Source organism: Dreissena polymorpha, chromosome 6, assembly GCF_020536995.1.
Source record: "Dreissena polymorpha isolate Duluth1 chromosome 6, UMN_Dpol_1.0, whole genome shotgun sequence".
NCBI classification, from domain to species: Eukaryota; Metazoa; Mollusca; class Bivalvia; order Myida; family Dreissenidae; genus Dreissena; species Dreissena polymorpha.
Window position 1 is genome coordinate 21,572,556 of NC_068360.1, and position 14,640 is coordinate 21,587,195.

The following is a 14,640-nucleotide window of genomic DNA, read 5'->3' on the forward strand; positions in this document are numbered from 1 at the left end:
TAAGGGGACTGTGCAGGCAAAGTTATGTAACTCTTAATGGCATTTTGACAGAATTATTGCCCCTTTTATACTTAGATAATTTAACATTTGGTTAAGTTTTGTGTTTTGGTCCATTTTACTCCTTAAGTATCATAGCTATTGCTTTCAGACTTGGAAAACTATCATAAGGGGACTGTACAGGGCAAGTTGCATAACTCTGGTTTGCATTTTAACGGAATTATGGCGCTTTTGTTAAATTTTGTGTTTAGATCCACTTTACTTCTTAAGTATCAAGGCTATTGCTTTCAAACTTCAAATACTTTCTAATTATCATGAGGGTACTGTACCTGGCAAGTTGAATTTGACATTGACCTTTGAATGACCTTGACTCTCAAGGTCAAATTAATAAATTTTAATTAAATTGCCATAACTTCTTTATTAAGGATCAGATTTGATTCATACTTTGACATAACAACACTTACCTGACATAACACAATGACTCCACCAAAACCATCTCCCAGGCCGCACCCCAGAATCCCCCCCCCCCCCCCCAAAAAAACAAAATAAATAAAAAAAATAATATTTTTTTCCTTTTTTTTATTTTTGAAAGATCATCTAATAAATGAGCACACACCCACATTATACCCTCTCTCTCTACCCCCACCCAACCCCCCCCACACCCAAAAAGATTTTTTTCTTTGAAACATAGTAAAAAAAATCCACAAATATTTATTTACTTTATTTTGGAAGGATTGTCAAATCATCCCACCCAAGCTATTGCTATCAAACTTAAAATTAAATCTTATTAGTTTGTTTTATGTCTTTACAAATGTTAAAGAGATTGTAGAAAATATATCTGAACTCAGAATCGTCTATAAAGTACAACTTCTTTAAAACATAAGCGATCAATATGTTTCAATAATGGTCCTCTTCCACTTAGAGTATGACTATATTACCTTGACCTTATTGAATATGAACAATTTCCCCCTGATGGATTACGTTATACTGTCAAGCACTCGAATAGCCGAGCGTGCTGTCCTCTGACAGCTCTTGTTTGTGTAGAGGTCTATTAAAAACTGATAAAATTCCGGGATTTTCTAGATTTTCTGGTTCCTACAGGACCCCATACAATACACATCTTTACACAGCTGAACAACAACAGGCCTTCTGGTCAGTTGGGCCCCCACATCCAAGGACAATGCCTTGGTAAAGGTGTCAAGCTCTTGGGTCAGGAATTTTGGGTAAAGCTCCTACCCCCAGGGTACAGCCAGTCTATCCATGGGACTCCAAACTTCCCTGCTCAGGGACCAAGACTACCTCATCTACAAGGTAGGTTGTTATGCAAACAGTTTCACAGTCATCCAAATAATTTTTGGTAGAGTATGGATATTAATGTCCCCACTATATGAGGTAAGGGGGGGGGGGGTATAAAGATTTGCCCTCATCTGTGATTTTGTCTGTCCTTCCATCCTTTCGTCCATCTCTTTCCCTTGTGTGGCTGCCCTAGCTAAAAAAAGTATTGTGCAAGAGGGATTGAAACTTTGCAGTTATTTAAAAAAGCATGCGAACTTGGGAACCTCCATATTTTGATTTGATATCTTTGACATAATCGAAGTGATGTTTTTTGTCAGTTTTTTTTTGCTACTAGAGGCCTGAAACTGTGGATGCATTTTGGATACCATGGTATCTGCTGTCCATCCTTTTGCGATGTATTTCTGTTTGTCAACTTTTTGTCAAGGGACATTTTCTCCTGAAGCACATGAAAGAATTAAATGAAACCTCACAGGAATGTTTCTTGGGTGTTCATTTTTATGTCCCCCACTATAGTAGTGGGGGACATATTGTTTTTGCCCTGTCTGTTGGTCTATCTGTTGGTCTGTTTGCGCCAACTTTAACATTTTGCAATAACTTTTGCTATATTGAAGATAGCAACTTCATATTTGACATGCATGTGTATCTCATGAAGCTGCACATTTTGAGTGGTGAAAGTTCAAGGTCAAGGTCATCCTTCAAGGTCAGAGGTCAAATATATGTGGCCAAAATCGCTCATTTTATGAATGCTTTTGCAATATTGAAGATAGCAACTTGATATTTGGCATGCATGTGTATCTCATGGAGCTGCACATTTTGAGTGGTGAAAGGTCAAGGTCATCCCTAAAGGTCAGAGGTCAAATATATGTGGCCCAAATCGCTTATTTTATAAATACTTTTGCAATATTGAAGATAGCAACTTGATATTTGGCATGCATGTGCATCTCATGGAGCTGCACATTTTGTGTTGTGAAAGGTCAAGGTCATCCTTCAAGGTCAGAGGTCAAATATATGTGGCCCAAATCACTTATTTTATGAATACTTTTGCAATATTGAAGATAGCAACTTGATATTTGGCATGCATGTGTATCTCATGGAGTTGCACATTTTCAGTGGTGAAAGGTCAAGGTCATCCTTCACAAATTCAAGGTCATCCTTCAAGTTAAAACGTCATATAGGGGGACATTGTGTTTCACAAACACATCTTGTTGTCTTCGTTTTTGAAACCCATAGCCAAGAGGTTTAATGTTTGGTGTGCAACAGTGTAAAGTGAGTCCTCTCAAAATATTACCAAATTATGTCTCTGGGATCAACTGGCTTAGCCCTAGGATTTCCCAGTTTCACATAAACATATTAAGGGACAACAAATCTTTGTCTGCAACTTCAAAGCCCAAGTGTTCCATATTTGGTATGGAGCATAATCTAGAGGTCCTCTACAGAGTTTGTTTGATTAATGCACCTGGCCCTAGTGGTCATTGACTTATATAGGTAAAACCTTCGAAAAAACATTTGGTTAAACCACAACACCCCTTGGATTCATATTTGGCCTTATCCTCACAAGTTCAGTCCCAGAGAAAAATGTTACCCAACTGCAACACAGGCAATACATCTCAACAGGTAAGTCCCAGTAATAGTTTGTTATCCCCCGCCATAGGCGGAGGGATATTGTATTGGCGTTGTCTGTCCATCCGTCTTTCCGTCCGTCCTTCAGTCCATCTGGCACTTTTGTGTCTGGAGCTATATCTTGGAAGTGCTTTGGTTGATTTCATTAAAATTTGGTATGAGTATGTATATGGATAAGAGGATGATGCACCCCAAATGGGCATTGTACACTATTTGTTAATAATGGAGTTATGACCCTTTGTATCTTGAAAAAAATGCTTTATAATATAAGCTTAGGGCTGCATCTTTATTTAACACATGAGCCAGAGCCATGAAACTTGCCATAGTTGTTGCCAATCATCTGGAGGTGCTTCACATTCAACCCTTATAATGCTAGGGGCTAAGGTCAAGGTTACACATTATTTAGTCATTTCTTTACTATGCATCAAGGGATTCTGTAATAACTGTCCAATTGTTCTCCAGTATCTAGCTGAGTGTCAAATATAAGATCCAGGTTGCTAGGCCCGTGGTCAAAGTCACACACAAAGATCAAAATCACACATTTTGATTAAATATGCCTTATTTGGTAAGGATTCTGCCATACTAAATTGATTCACAAAATGGCCTGATGTAATTGTCCTCAAATATCAGGCAGTGCAAGACCTATGCGTTTGTGACCCAAGTCAAGGTCACACATCAAAGGTCACACATTTGTAGAAATATTTACTGCTTAGCCATTATTTTACTATGCTCAGTGGATTCTGTTTTGACCTTCTATAATTCTTTTCGTTCTTCTTCCTTGCTGTGTGTCGTATGTAAGATTCATGTCTAGGGTTAAGGTTCATGTCTAAGGTTAAGGTCAGCGTCACACAATATACTATATGCAAGGGTCAAGGTTACACAAATGCTTCATGTAAGGTCCTATGCTAAACCCCTTAACTGACCAGCATTTTTTCCAGAATTATGTATACATCTTTGTACTTAGAAATTACAGGTTATAGATTTTGTGCTCCAACAAGAGAGAGCATATTGTTGCTGACTTGTCTGTCCTTCCTTCTGTCATAATTTTATCTGGATGAGATTGTTTTGGCGTTGTCCGTCCAGAAAACTTTTGTGTCCAGAAGCATATTGTGGAACTTCTTTTGAGCATTTTAATAAAACTTGTTTGTACATAAATGCATTTTATTTATAACAAATTTATGCCTAAAATGTTATTTTGTAAGTTTTTGATTTTCCCAAATACTAATAATACACACATGTTGGGCCCATGTTCAACAACCATTCTTAGTTTCTTGTACATTTACATTAATTCCTCCCCCCCCCCTCCCACCCCCCTGCACTTAAGGTGGAGGGATATAGAATTGGTGTTGTCTGTCAGTCCATCCCTCTGTCACAATTTTGATATTGGCGGGGGATATAAATTCAACCATTTGCTTGTTTCACCACTTTGGGATTGGGGCTGGGGCCCTTTGGATTCTGAAAAACTGTGTTGTTTTAAGTAAAATGGAGAAATTGGTGTTGTGGTTGTTTTTGCTAACAATTGCTTTAATAGTGAGGATAAATGTGTGTTCAATATTATATTTGCTGTGGTTCAACATGTAGAGCTGATTAGGAAAATGAGCTAAATATTGCAAAAAAAATAATAATTGTTTTGGAATCCTTCAATTGTTAATTTTATTCAGTCATTTTGGAAAACTCTATATTTTGTTACATTTTAAAAGGGGCTGAATACCAGCCCCAAATAAATATATATAAAAAAACTGAGGTAAGTCCCATGCCATTGGAAAAGGGATCACTGTGGCACAGCTGTGACCACTATCCATGAGGCCCATTCATAATAAGACTAGTTCTGGGAAAACTGGTCTTAATGCACATGCTGGTTTAAGTCTCGCCCCAGATTAGCCTGTGCAGTCTGCACAGGCTTATAATAGACTACACTTTCCATTTTTGGGGATTTTTTTGTTTAAGGATGTCTCTTCTACATGAAAATCCTGTCTTGGCCAAAAGTTTTGTCCCTGAATAGCCTGTGCAGACTGCTCGTGCATTAAGCCCAACATTCACAGAATGTGGCCCTTATAACTAAAAAACTTTGATGTAATCAAGCTGTAACAAATTGGTAAAATCCAAATGCAAACTCAGTTTTCTGCACTTCACTCAATTTACCATTATATCTTATTTCAATAAGTTTGAAACTATTGCATCTCATATAGAAATGTGAAGAAGATGCAACAGTTTCACGCTAAACCCTAAAATTAAAATTGACCATCAAGAGACACAACATACAAATTATCTATAGGCACCAAGCAAACTGACTTTTTATCTCTTTACAAAATCAAGTTCCATATAAAAGGTAATTATCATAATAAAACTGCCATTTATATGGGAAGGGGTTACTTGTATTTTTACCTTTGCATTAGATGGTAAGAATGTTTATCTGGACAATATCTAGGCTGATTTTGTATCGAGGTCACTTGCATCCCAAAACCATGTAACTATGTCACCAGGTCAAATCCTCAGAAACCCTTGATGCCAATATAGAGGCCACATTTATGACTCAATCTTGATTAAACTTTGAGAGAATGCATATCTTGACAATGGCAAGTTGGAATGAGGGATTGTGCGTCCAAAAACTAGGTCACTAGTTATTATGGTAGAAAAATCTTCTTGCTACTCTAAATGCCACATTTATGAGTTGATTTGATGACACTTTGTCAAAATGTTTATCTTTTCAAATTAGGCTTAGTTTTAATTTATGTGACATGCATCCAAAACTAGTTAATCTTTTGAAATCCTTGTTTTCGCAGTAAAAGTCACAAACATGTCTCAATCTTGATAAAACTTTTTCAGAATGTTCGTCATGACAATATCTAAGCAAAGTTCAAAATTGAATTCCGATCTTGCACCAGGTCGAGTCTTCTACCAACGTTTAACGTTTAACTCAGGTAAGCGCTTTAGGGCCATCATGAACCTCTTGTTTCAATTAACAACTTTCAGAGGATTTTCAATGCAGAACCATTTAGATTGTTTTCTTCTAAGGAACTTTGAGATTGTTTCAAAAGAAAATGTTAACATTTAAGGAATACAGAGTGTTTTGGTCAGTGAACTTGAAATACGCGTGGCGTTTAATTTGAGACAAATATGCATGTTTTCTTTTCATTCATGTTTAAAGGTCCGTGAGTCTCTTGTGTAACAACCGAAGCTAAAGATGAAGGGCCACAGAGAGAAATAGAGGTCACAACAGTAAGACATGCAGATATTGCTGCTTCAGTCTCAATAGCAACATCAGCAGCAGCAGCAATAGCAAAAGCAGCAACAACACCCACAATTCAACAATCAACAGTGCCATTGCTGAGCTCTTTCAAATGTATGAGGCTTGGAAAAACTTATATTGAGACTCACCTTTGGTGAATGTTTTCTTTAATTGTTGACTGGATAATTAAAATGGAGCTTTTCTCTAAAATAACGCATGTACCTAAAGTGTCGTCCACACAGGCTTATCTGGGACGACACTTTCCGCTTTAATGGTATTTTTGTGTATTTAGGTAGTCTCTTCTTTCAAAAATCTGGTTTAGGCAGAGTGTTGTCAATGATTAGCCTTTGCAGATTGCACAGGCTTATCGAAGTGGATACATTTCACACATACATTTTACTAAATTTTCACAGAGTCATATTAATGGAGTCATTTTTCTGAAGGTTAGTCATTCAGAGTGGCGCTTTGTCTGCATATAATGTTAAAGGATTGTATTGTATTTGATTAAACCACGTCCATATTTCTCAAGGGAATTATAATGAAACTTCAATTGTGTGAACCCCATGGAGTGTGGGTTGAGGGTTAGTTGACATTTTGTGACAACGCTCTAACTTATCATTGGCCCAGTCACGACTCTCTTGCACAATATTAATGTACTGTCTCTGTATCTCATCATACATGGGATGTCAGAGGCTGTGTAACTTATATTACAAATAAATATGTACCGCAGTCTATTGCACCGTCCGCTCTATATGGATTGTTTTAAATAAAACCTAATTGAGTTATTGAAAATATTTGTTAATTTCAATGTGAGAGCGTTATATAGCACAATATATTAACACCACTGATGCATATGCATGATAACTATTATATAAATGGCAAACATCAAAACATGTATTTCTTAACATTTTGCCTCAAACACGTTATGATGAACACATTATATTTGTTTCAAAATATATCTAAATAACATGTGTTTCAGGAAATATCTAAACATATTGATATATTTGACTTTGCTTTGATTTATATTTCCTATGATTTCTCTTCTCCTTACTAGGTCGAGGATCACCAAAAACCACTCGGTGCCAAGCAATGAAATTATCAGCTGCCACCTTGACCTGACTATTGTACACACCTGGGAGTCAGGTTTAAGGTCACATCAGCTTAAATGTTCACGGCAGTAAGAAAATGTAAGATCTTAAAGGGACTTGTTCACAGATTGTGTGGGTAAGTTGACAGACCTCATTTGCATTACTAAAAAAATGGCAACAATTTTAAATGAATAAACATAATTCTACAACTTATACCAATATATTGCGGTACATAGTGTATAGTATCGCAATATGCTTTTACTGCCTTGAATACAAATATAAATTACCCCAGTTTGGAATCCAAATAAAGGCAGTTTTTTTTATTTTACGTCCTTAATTTTTATTATTATAGTTATTTTAGGTTATTCCATAAACTGTATTTTATTGGTTTTAATAATGTTTGTAAAAATATATTGAGAACTCGATGACGACTATATCTTAAAACAAAATGACTGCAGAACAGGTCTTAAACATTTTCCTTTAAATATGTCACTATCTTTCTCAGTAAACACGTCTGCAGAAAGAATAACCTCTTTCCCTTTAAAGAAATCTCAATATGTTTTTTACTGCAAACGGATTTATTACAGAACTGGAATCTATCTTTGAACATTTTCCTGCAGTATTCTCCGTCATTTGCAGTTAACAAGATGACTGAACAACATGGCATCAATGGCAAGGAAGAAGTGATCAGGGGGGGTAATCACGTGCAAATCAAGATGGCGACGTCCATGCCAAGACTGGTATGGTTCGCTGTTTTAAAGCCTTTACTAGTTTTATTAATTTTTAAATGCCGCTTTATTTCCAGTCATAACAGGAAAAAAGTGATAAGTATTTGTTTTGTATTAATATACGCTTATATCTCGACTTGACTCGCTGCGTATTTTCTTAGCGGAGGCTGTAATTTTGTGAGCTAAGAAATTTTGTTGCGAGTAAAGCAGAGATATAGAGCAAATATTAATACGAAATAAACGCTAATTACTCTGCATGGACGCGACCATCTTAACTATCACGTGATAACCACCTCTGAGTGATTGTCCCCAACTTATGTAAATCAACTTTTTCAAAATGTGTTGTATTTAGTGAATCATCAAATATATATACCACTTTTTTCAGAAAAAATATATTATTAGTTTTTATATAAAAACTCTTCAAAAAATATTGGTCATAACCAACAAACAAAAAATTAAACTAATTTATAATATTTGGCGTGATTGCATTGACTGTATGTTAAGTTTTAAGAGGCTTTCCAACTCTGGAACTTCGTGGACACAAGGCTTTAGTTAAGCCTCTTTATTTTACCTTGTTTATATGAAAGCTTATGGCTTATTAAGAAAATCACAAGTGTGGCCGGGTTGAACCAGTACTTGGGAGTCTTGAAAAAAAATGTCCAAATCATGCTAGTATTGTCTCGTTTGACACATGATTGACTTTATTTCCAAAGCGTAGAGTCTGCTCGGGAAGCATTTGCACACAAGGCACAAACATCAGCTGCAATAATCGTCTTGATATTCTGTCATCGCCATGGTGCACGACCCTCAGTCTATGAACATAGAGAACCTTGGGTGAGTTTTCAAGTCATGTGCATGCTTTTTGCATGGCACCAATTAAAGCGATGGGTGGTTGAATGTAGATTTAACATAGTCCGTCCATACGTCTTTCGCATCAGCTAACGGATTTGTTTGTCTACTAAGAGTATTGCGTCCTATGTGATGAAATCAAAGATATGTTCCATCATATGAACTTACCCTCCTGTGTAACTTTTTTCACTCTCTATGACATTAGTGGAGTTTTGTGACACAAGAAAAATGTGGATGCGTCCGTGACCATGGTGACCAACTCTTGTTTCCTACTTCACAAAAGAGATACGAGTTTTCTCATAAAAACTCTTGCTCAATGCACGTGTTTTGGGCCATCAGCTTATTGTCATTATTAACTATTTTTCGAATGGCAAAAAATTATCTTTATCAAATCCCATCCCATAGTATTTGTATATTAAGAGGTTACACTTCACCTTTAATATGTATAGTCGATTGTTATTTTATCAATAGTCTCAGGACCATTATTTCCTCTCTGGATTCAAATCAGATATGTTTTAACACCCTACGGCAGGCAGTGCTTGTTAATTTTTTTCATCTGTATCAAAAATATAATAAAAAACTGACTTTTCAGTAATGTGTCTTTCTTTTATCAGACACCCATGGAAGAAAGACAACTGGCCAATCAGAATTACAGCCTGTTGCAGCAGTTGTTACCATATTTTCCTCAGTCAAACCTGAGAAGCTCAGAGATATATACTGTTTAAGATGTGCTAGACTCTACATACCTCCTGGTATGTTCAGCACTTACTCTGACAGGTTTTATCTTTGACTTTTGTGACGGATGGAAAATAAATGAGCTTGTTCACATCGAAATGGCAGAATGACATATCACAACAATTGAAGTGGAAAGCCAGAAAGTCATGTGGACAGCCACGTTTTGTATGTGACCAGCCAAGTTGTATTCAAAGGAAAACACAAGTATATGTTTTATGGGAATTATGATACTGTCAGTCATTTTATGTTGAAAGTTTTGGTGAAATATAGTATGTACATTATTATCATAAGCACACATATAACAAGTCTATCCAATGTCTTTGTCTGTATTATGAAACTTTCACTACAGACTTTGATCCTGATAATGATAACATTTTATTTAAAGATTGTCAAAGCTGTTTAAATGATGGTGGTAAATTGGATAAAATTGAGAAAATATTTAAGTATTTTCCTGTAATGAAACATGTTCATGTTTTCTGTTTTTACCAGTAATATAGATGTGCTACTTAAACAAATTCTTCAGAAAGGCTGAGAGTTATGAAATATCGGAATTGTCTGTCTATCAATCTTTCTGAAACAATATAAGTCGATTGGCTCACCCGGGTCAGTATTCGATCAAGAATCTTGTTTAGTAGCATAATATTTCATCGGAATACATGTATAAATAAATTCTGGGAAAAATCATTTAATGTACCTAACATAATTGATTCTGTATTTACTATCAGTACTTGGTTGATTTCAATGCCTGTGGTTTATTAAATGATAAGAGCATGACTCTTGTGTTATTGGGAAAGCTTTTCATGTAAATGAGAATTAAACAAAGATGAAAGTATTTTATGAAAAATGGCAAAAGTTATGATTGTTAGTTTGTGTTGTTATATCATAGACTTACATGCTGGTAAGTTTTAAAGTTTGTTTTTGGACATATTAGTTTATAATGCCATATATTTGTATATGCACATTTAGACAACCCTCTTAAATCAGTGAGTACACATGTAACTTAACAAAGATTTCTGATCACTGTATATAGGTATGTTTTGCCATGTATACATAGAGCAACTGCGAAACAATTGTATGTTCAGTGTAAACTGTTTATTTAATGTTGCCATTTTTATAAGATAAACTCACTGTTTACATTTATTTGTACGAACAATTGTTCTAAAACAACATTTCTTGTGTAAATGCTCATATACGTATTAAACTGTTTAAATAATGCAGCATGACATATTTTGAAGAGAAAAAGATAGTTAAGGCAATATAAACACCTTGTTATATGCAATGTTTTTCATCGAATGAATTTTAGCAACTATTTAAAATGTATTTTTTTACATAAACTAAAGAAAAAATAATACCTTGAAATTTGAATTAAAATTAAGGGAGAGTGATGTCATATGCTAACAATTGCCAAGAATTGCAATGGCCTCTATTGGCAATATAAGCGAGTACTATTGTTTGCAAAAGATATCTATTTTGTTAAATAATAATTGTGTTTTACAACTCTACATAACAAGTAAATACATTTCTAATTATTTCGCACTATATACTCGGCTATAGGTGAATGTCTAAAAGGGTTTTGTGGAATAAACACTTTAGAAAATATATGCTTGTTTCAGGAAGTAATAGTTTAGGTAAAATGTGATACTTATTGTTACATAAACACCAAGTGTAATAACAAAATGCATCAGTAATGACTTTATTTGAAAAATTACATTTGCATGATCACACAATGTGTAAAGTTGTGTAAATGTGACGTTTATGAAATGTGTATATTTCAACAATAATATTATACTTGTATTTAAAGTACTTGATAAGTATTGACGTAGATCTACTGCTATTAGAGAATTGTGTCATTTAACTAGTTTTGTTACAGTTTGTGTAACGTTGACCAGTCAACATAGCTGTCAGTGGAGTGAATTCACTGGGGTTCAATTTCCGTAATTCTTCCAGTTTAAAACTTCAGCATACACGTATGTCTTAAATCCAGATTTCCCTAAAATTGTGGTTGTTTATATTGAACTTTTATTGAATGCATGTGACATGTTTGTTCTTTTGTTGAACGACTGAAAATGACTATATGTATAAATTGTGTGTCATGTTTAGATATATCAAATTGATAAATAGAAAACAAAATACAAAATTTGCAATAATTTGTATGCATGCTTAGCCCCCAAAAATGTTATCAAACAAGCTTATTGGTATTGGACTATGTTTGTAATTTAAGATTAAATGCTTCAATCATGTGTGATTTTTTTCATTTACGTTAAATAAACATTTTTCATTAGTAGATATAGGATGTATAAACTCTTATGTAGACTTCTTTTTAATTGCTTTTGTAAATATCTTCAATATTTGACATTACTGTTAAGGGTATTTTTAGCTCGGTTGTTTTCGGAAAAAAACCGAGGTACATGTATTGTCATAGTTGTGTCGTCTGACGTCCGCTTCGTGCTAAAACCTTTAAATTTTGCTCTAAAATTAAAGTGCTTCCACCTAAAACTTTGAAACTTCATATGTAGATGCACATTGATGAGTTCTACACGCCACACCTATTTTGCGGTCACTAGGTCAAAGGTCAAGGTTGCAGTGACCTCTTGAAAAAAACTAATTCGTACAAACTTTCATTCATTCAAAACTGCACCCGCATCCGAGCGTGGCACCCATTATTGGGTGCGGCACCCATTATTGGGTGCTCTTGTTATAGTAAACATGTACATGTTTCTCTAAACTGTAAACGGGTGTCTGTTTAAGTTATTGTGATTTGTTAATTTTGTATTGCTAATTAAATGAAATATTGTGTATAGTCTCGCATTGTTGTTGTTATAAGACAAAGCACATTCCCTTACTCATGTTTATTTTCATGTTTATTTTCGTCCACTATTTCTATAACCAGTGTTTTGTCTGTAGAAGTTACAATATACTTAATATTGCAGTTGTGCAATGCAATATGCTTTACTTTCTAAATAAATCAACACCATTTATTGGTTGACATAATTTCATGTATGGGCACTTACCACCCCTACCAAGTTACTCCCAGGACGGCTAGATTTAAGCCATCAGCTTATCAGCAGAACTAATTAGTGTTAACTGTTCTGTGGTCATAAAGCACACTCCCCTGTCAGGATGACAACAACCTACTTGGCGATAATAAATGAACCCAGGTGTTATATTTGGAAAATTCATGTTGACGACATTTTGGTATTTTAAGACCAGTTCAACACTCCACTAGCAAATATCATGCTGGATACCCATGTTGATAATTCTTGTAAAGTCGATTGTTAAAAAATTTGTTTTTTAATTTACTGATTAGTAACATAGTTACCCGGTATGTATATTATGTGAACATTTGTTATGTGAATTACAAAGGTGAAGTATTTGGAGTAAAAGTTTATGTTTTTTCCATGAAATTTCCTTGCTAGAAAAGTTTGGGTTACAATCATGACAGTACTAAATATACATGTATATAGCAGCTTATCATTCTATAAAAATTATAAATTTCTATTATAAATTGACAAGAATTCTATAAAATTTATGTGCCATACTATTTATGCTATTTCAACTTATTTATATGAACATTTATAGCTGTACATTGAAATAAGGAATATTCAATTGTTTACTTCTGAATAATTTGATAATATATATCATAATTATAATTATGCTCTGAGATCAATGTATACTGTTCGCATACACTTGGAGACTTTTCTAACGCATCACCTAATCAGATCAATATATATCTCCCTTAAATTTGAACGGCTTGTGTTTAGACCAAGAATAATTCAACACATCTCTGATTATTCCTGAAAATTTAATTGAAATTGAAAAACAACAAAATCTAAAACTTAACAAATTAAATACGTCACTTCAAAGTCAATTTCGCAAACTCGTACAACTTTAAATAATAACAATGTGAAAAGTAAAACGCAAAAACTTACACGTATTAATAACTGACCGGCTTGCAACATGCAGATTGAGCCGTTTCACTCCTGAATATTCATACGAGCCATATTGTTTTCTTTAATTGATGTTATGTTTTTCATGTGTAAAAACTTACCTAGAATTATGACATTGAAATCAAATTGGAATAACATGTATATCGCCTTTTACTACACTTGGTGATTTTTCTAACGCAACACTTTTAAATCTTACATATCTCAGTAATGAGTAAATATTTTTATTTAAAATTGCATATGTGGTCATTTGACTACAATATGTGCAAGCTAACTATAAAATCATTCATCCGTGACGATCGGACGCTTTAGCAAGTGGTAAAGGTAGCCTGTAAAATGCAAAGTGGGCGATTGCGCTCCTGAATATTCATACAAGTTATATTGTTTTGTAAATTAATTCTATGTTTTCCTTGTGTAAGAATCCACTTAAATTAATTCAATTGAAATAAAACAAGAATTAAATCGCGTTTCACCATTTCCACGTGCAAAAATATGGAACCACACCTACCCCACGTGCCAAAGCGTCCATTCGTCACGGATGAATGATTTTATCGTGAGCTTGCGTAGACTATTTAGTCAAATGATTGTAAAAATTTGAATCAATATCTTTACTCATAACTTAGATATTCAAGTTTGAAAAGTGATGCGTTAAAAAAGTCCCCAAGTGTGTATATATATACTTTCCATAACATAGTTTAATTAATATTAATAAATATGTTGTTCAATTCAATAATAAACTATGTACAAGTTCTGATCTGTTCTTTATATTTTAATCCAGCATTCAAATACAAGCACAATGCTCTTAATTAAAATGTGCTTTAGTTAATTAATATTAACTTTTTGATACCTATTAAATTGCATACCCCTGTATTTTTCTACAATCAAATTATTCATTTAGTGTGTGAGCAATGTTTAACCCTCTGAATTCTCAGCATTCTACACCAGTATCTTGAAATTAGATATGGCCACCATCATGTTATCATGTCTAACAGTGATCAGCGTTTCACACCACTTTGATAATGACCCCTGAACAGTTAAATAGATTAGCCCTATTCTTGTTGAATCTATGGAGAAAGGAGTAACCGAGAGGACTGTTACCATGACTTTAGGGTAGAATATTCATCTGAAAATTTGGTAGAAAAAGCATCGTTGTG

The 14,640-nt window shown here is 34.4% G+C and overlaps 1 long non-coding RNA gene across 3 annotated transcripts; it reads left to right on the top strand.

Moving 5' to 3' along the window:
* The first annotated feature begins 820 nt into the window (after positions 1-820).
* LOC127835118 (uncharacterized) lies at positions 821-14,165 on the top strand. Of its 3 annotated transcripts, XR_008028359.1 has the most exons (7): positions 821-1,308; positions 5,740-5,834; positions 6,062-6,256; positions 7,197-7,366; positions 7,870-7,970; positions 8,672-8,792; positions 9,422-14,165. It is a non-coding gene; the product is annotated as an uncharacterized LOC127835118 (long non-coding RNA). The 3 variants fall into 3 exon arrangements; XR_008028358.1 differs by having other exon boundaries at positions 7,197-7,970; XR_008028360.1 differs by lacking the exons at positions 821-1,308; positions 5,740-5,834; positions 6,062-6,256 and adding an exon at positions 2,835-2,907 and having other exon boundaries at positions 7,197-7,970.
* Positions 14,166-14,640: the final 475 nt, after the last annotated feature.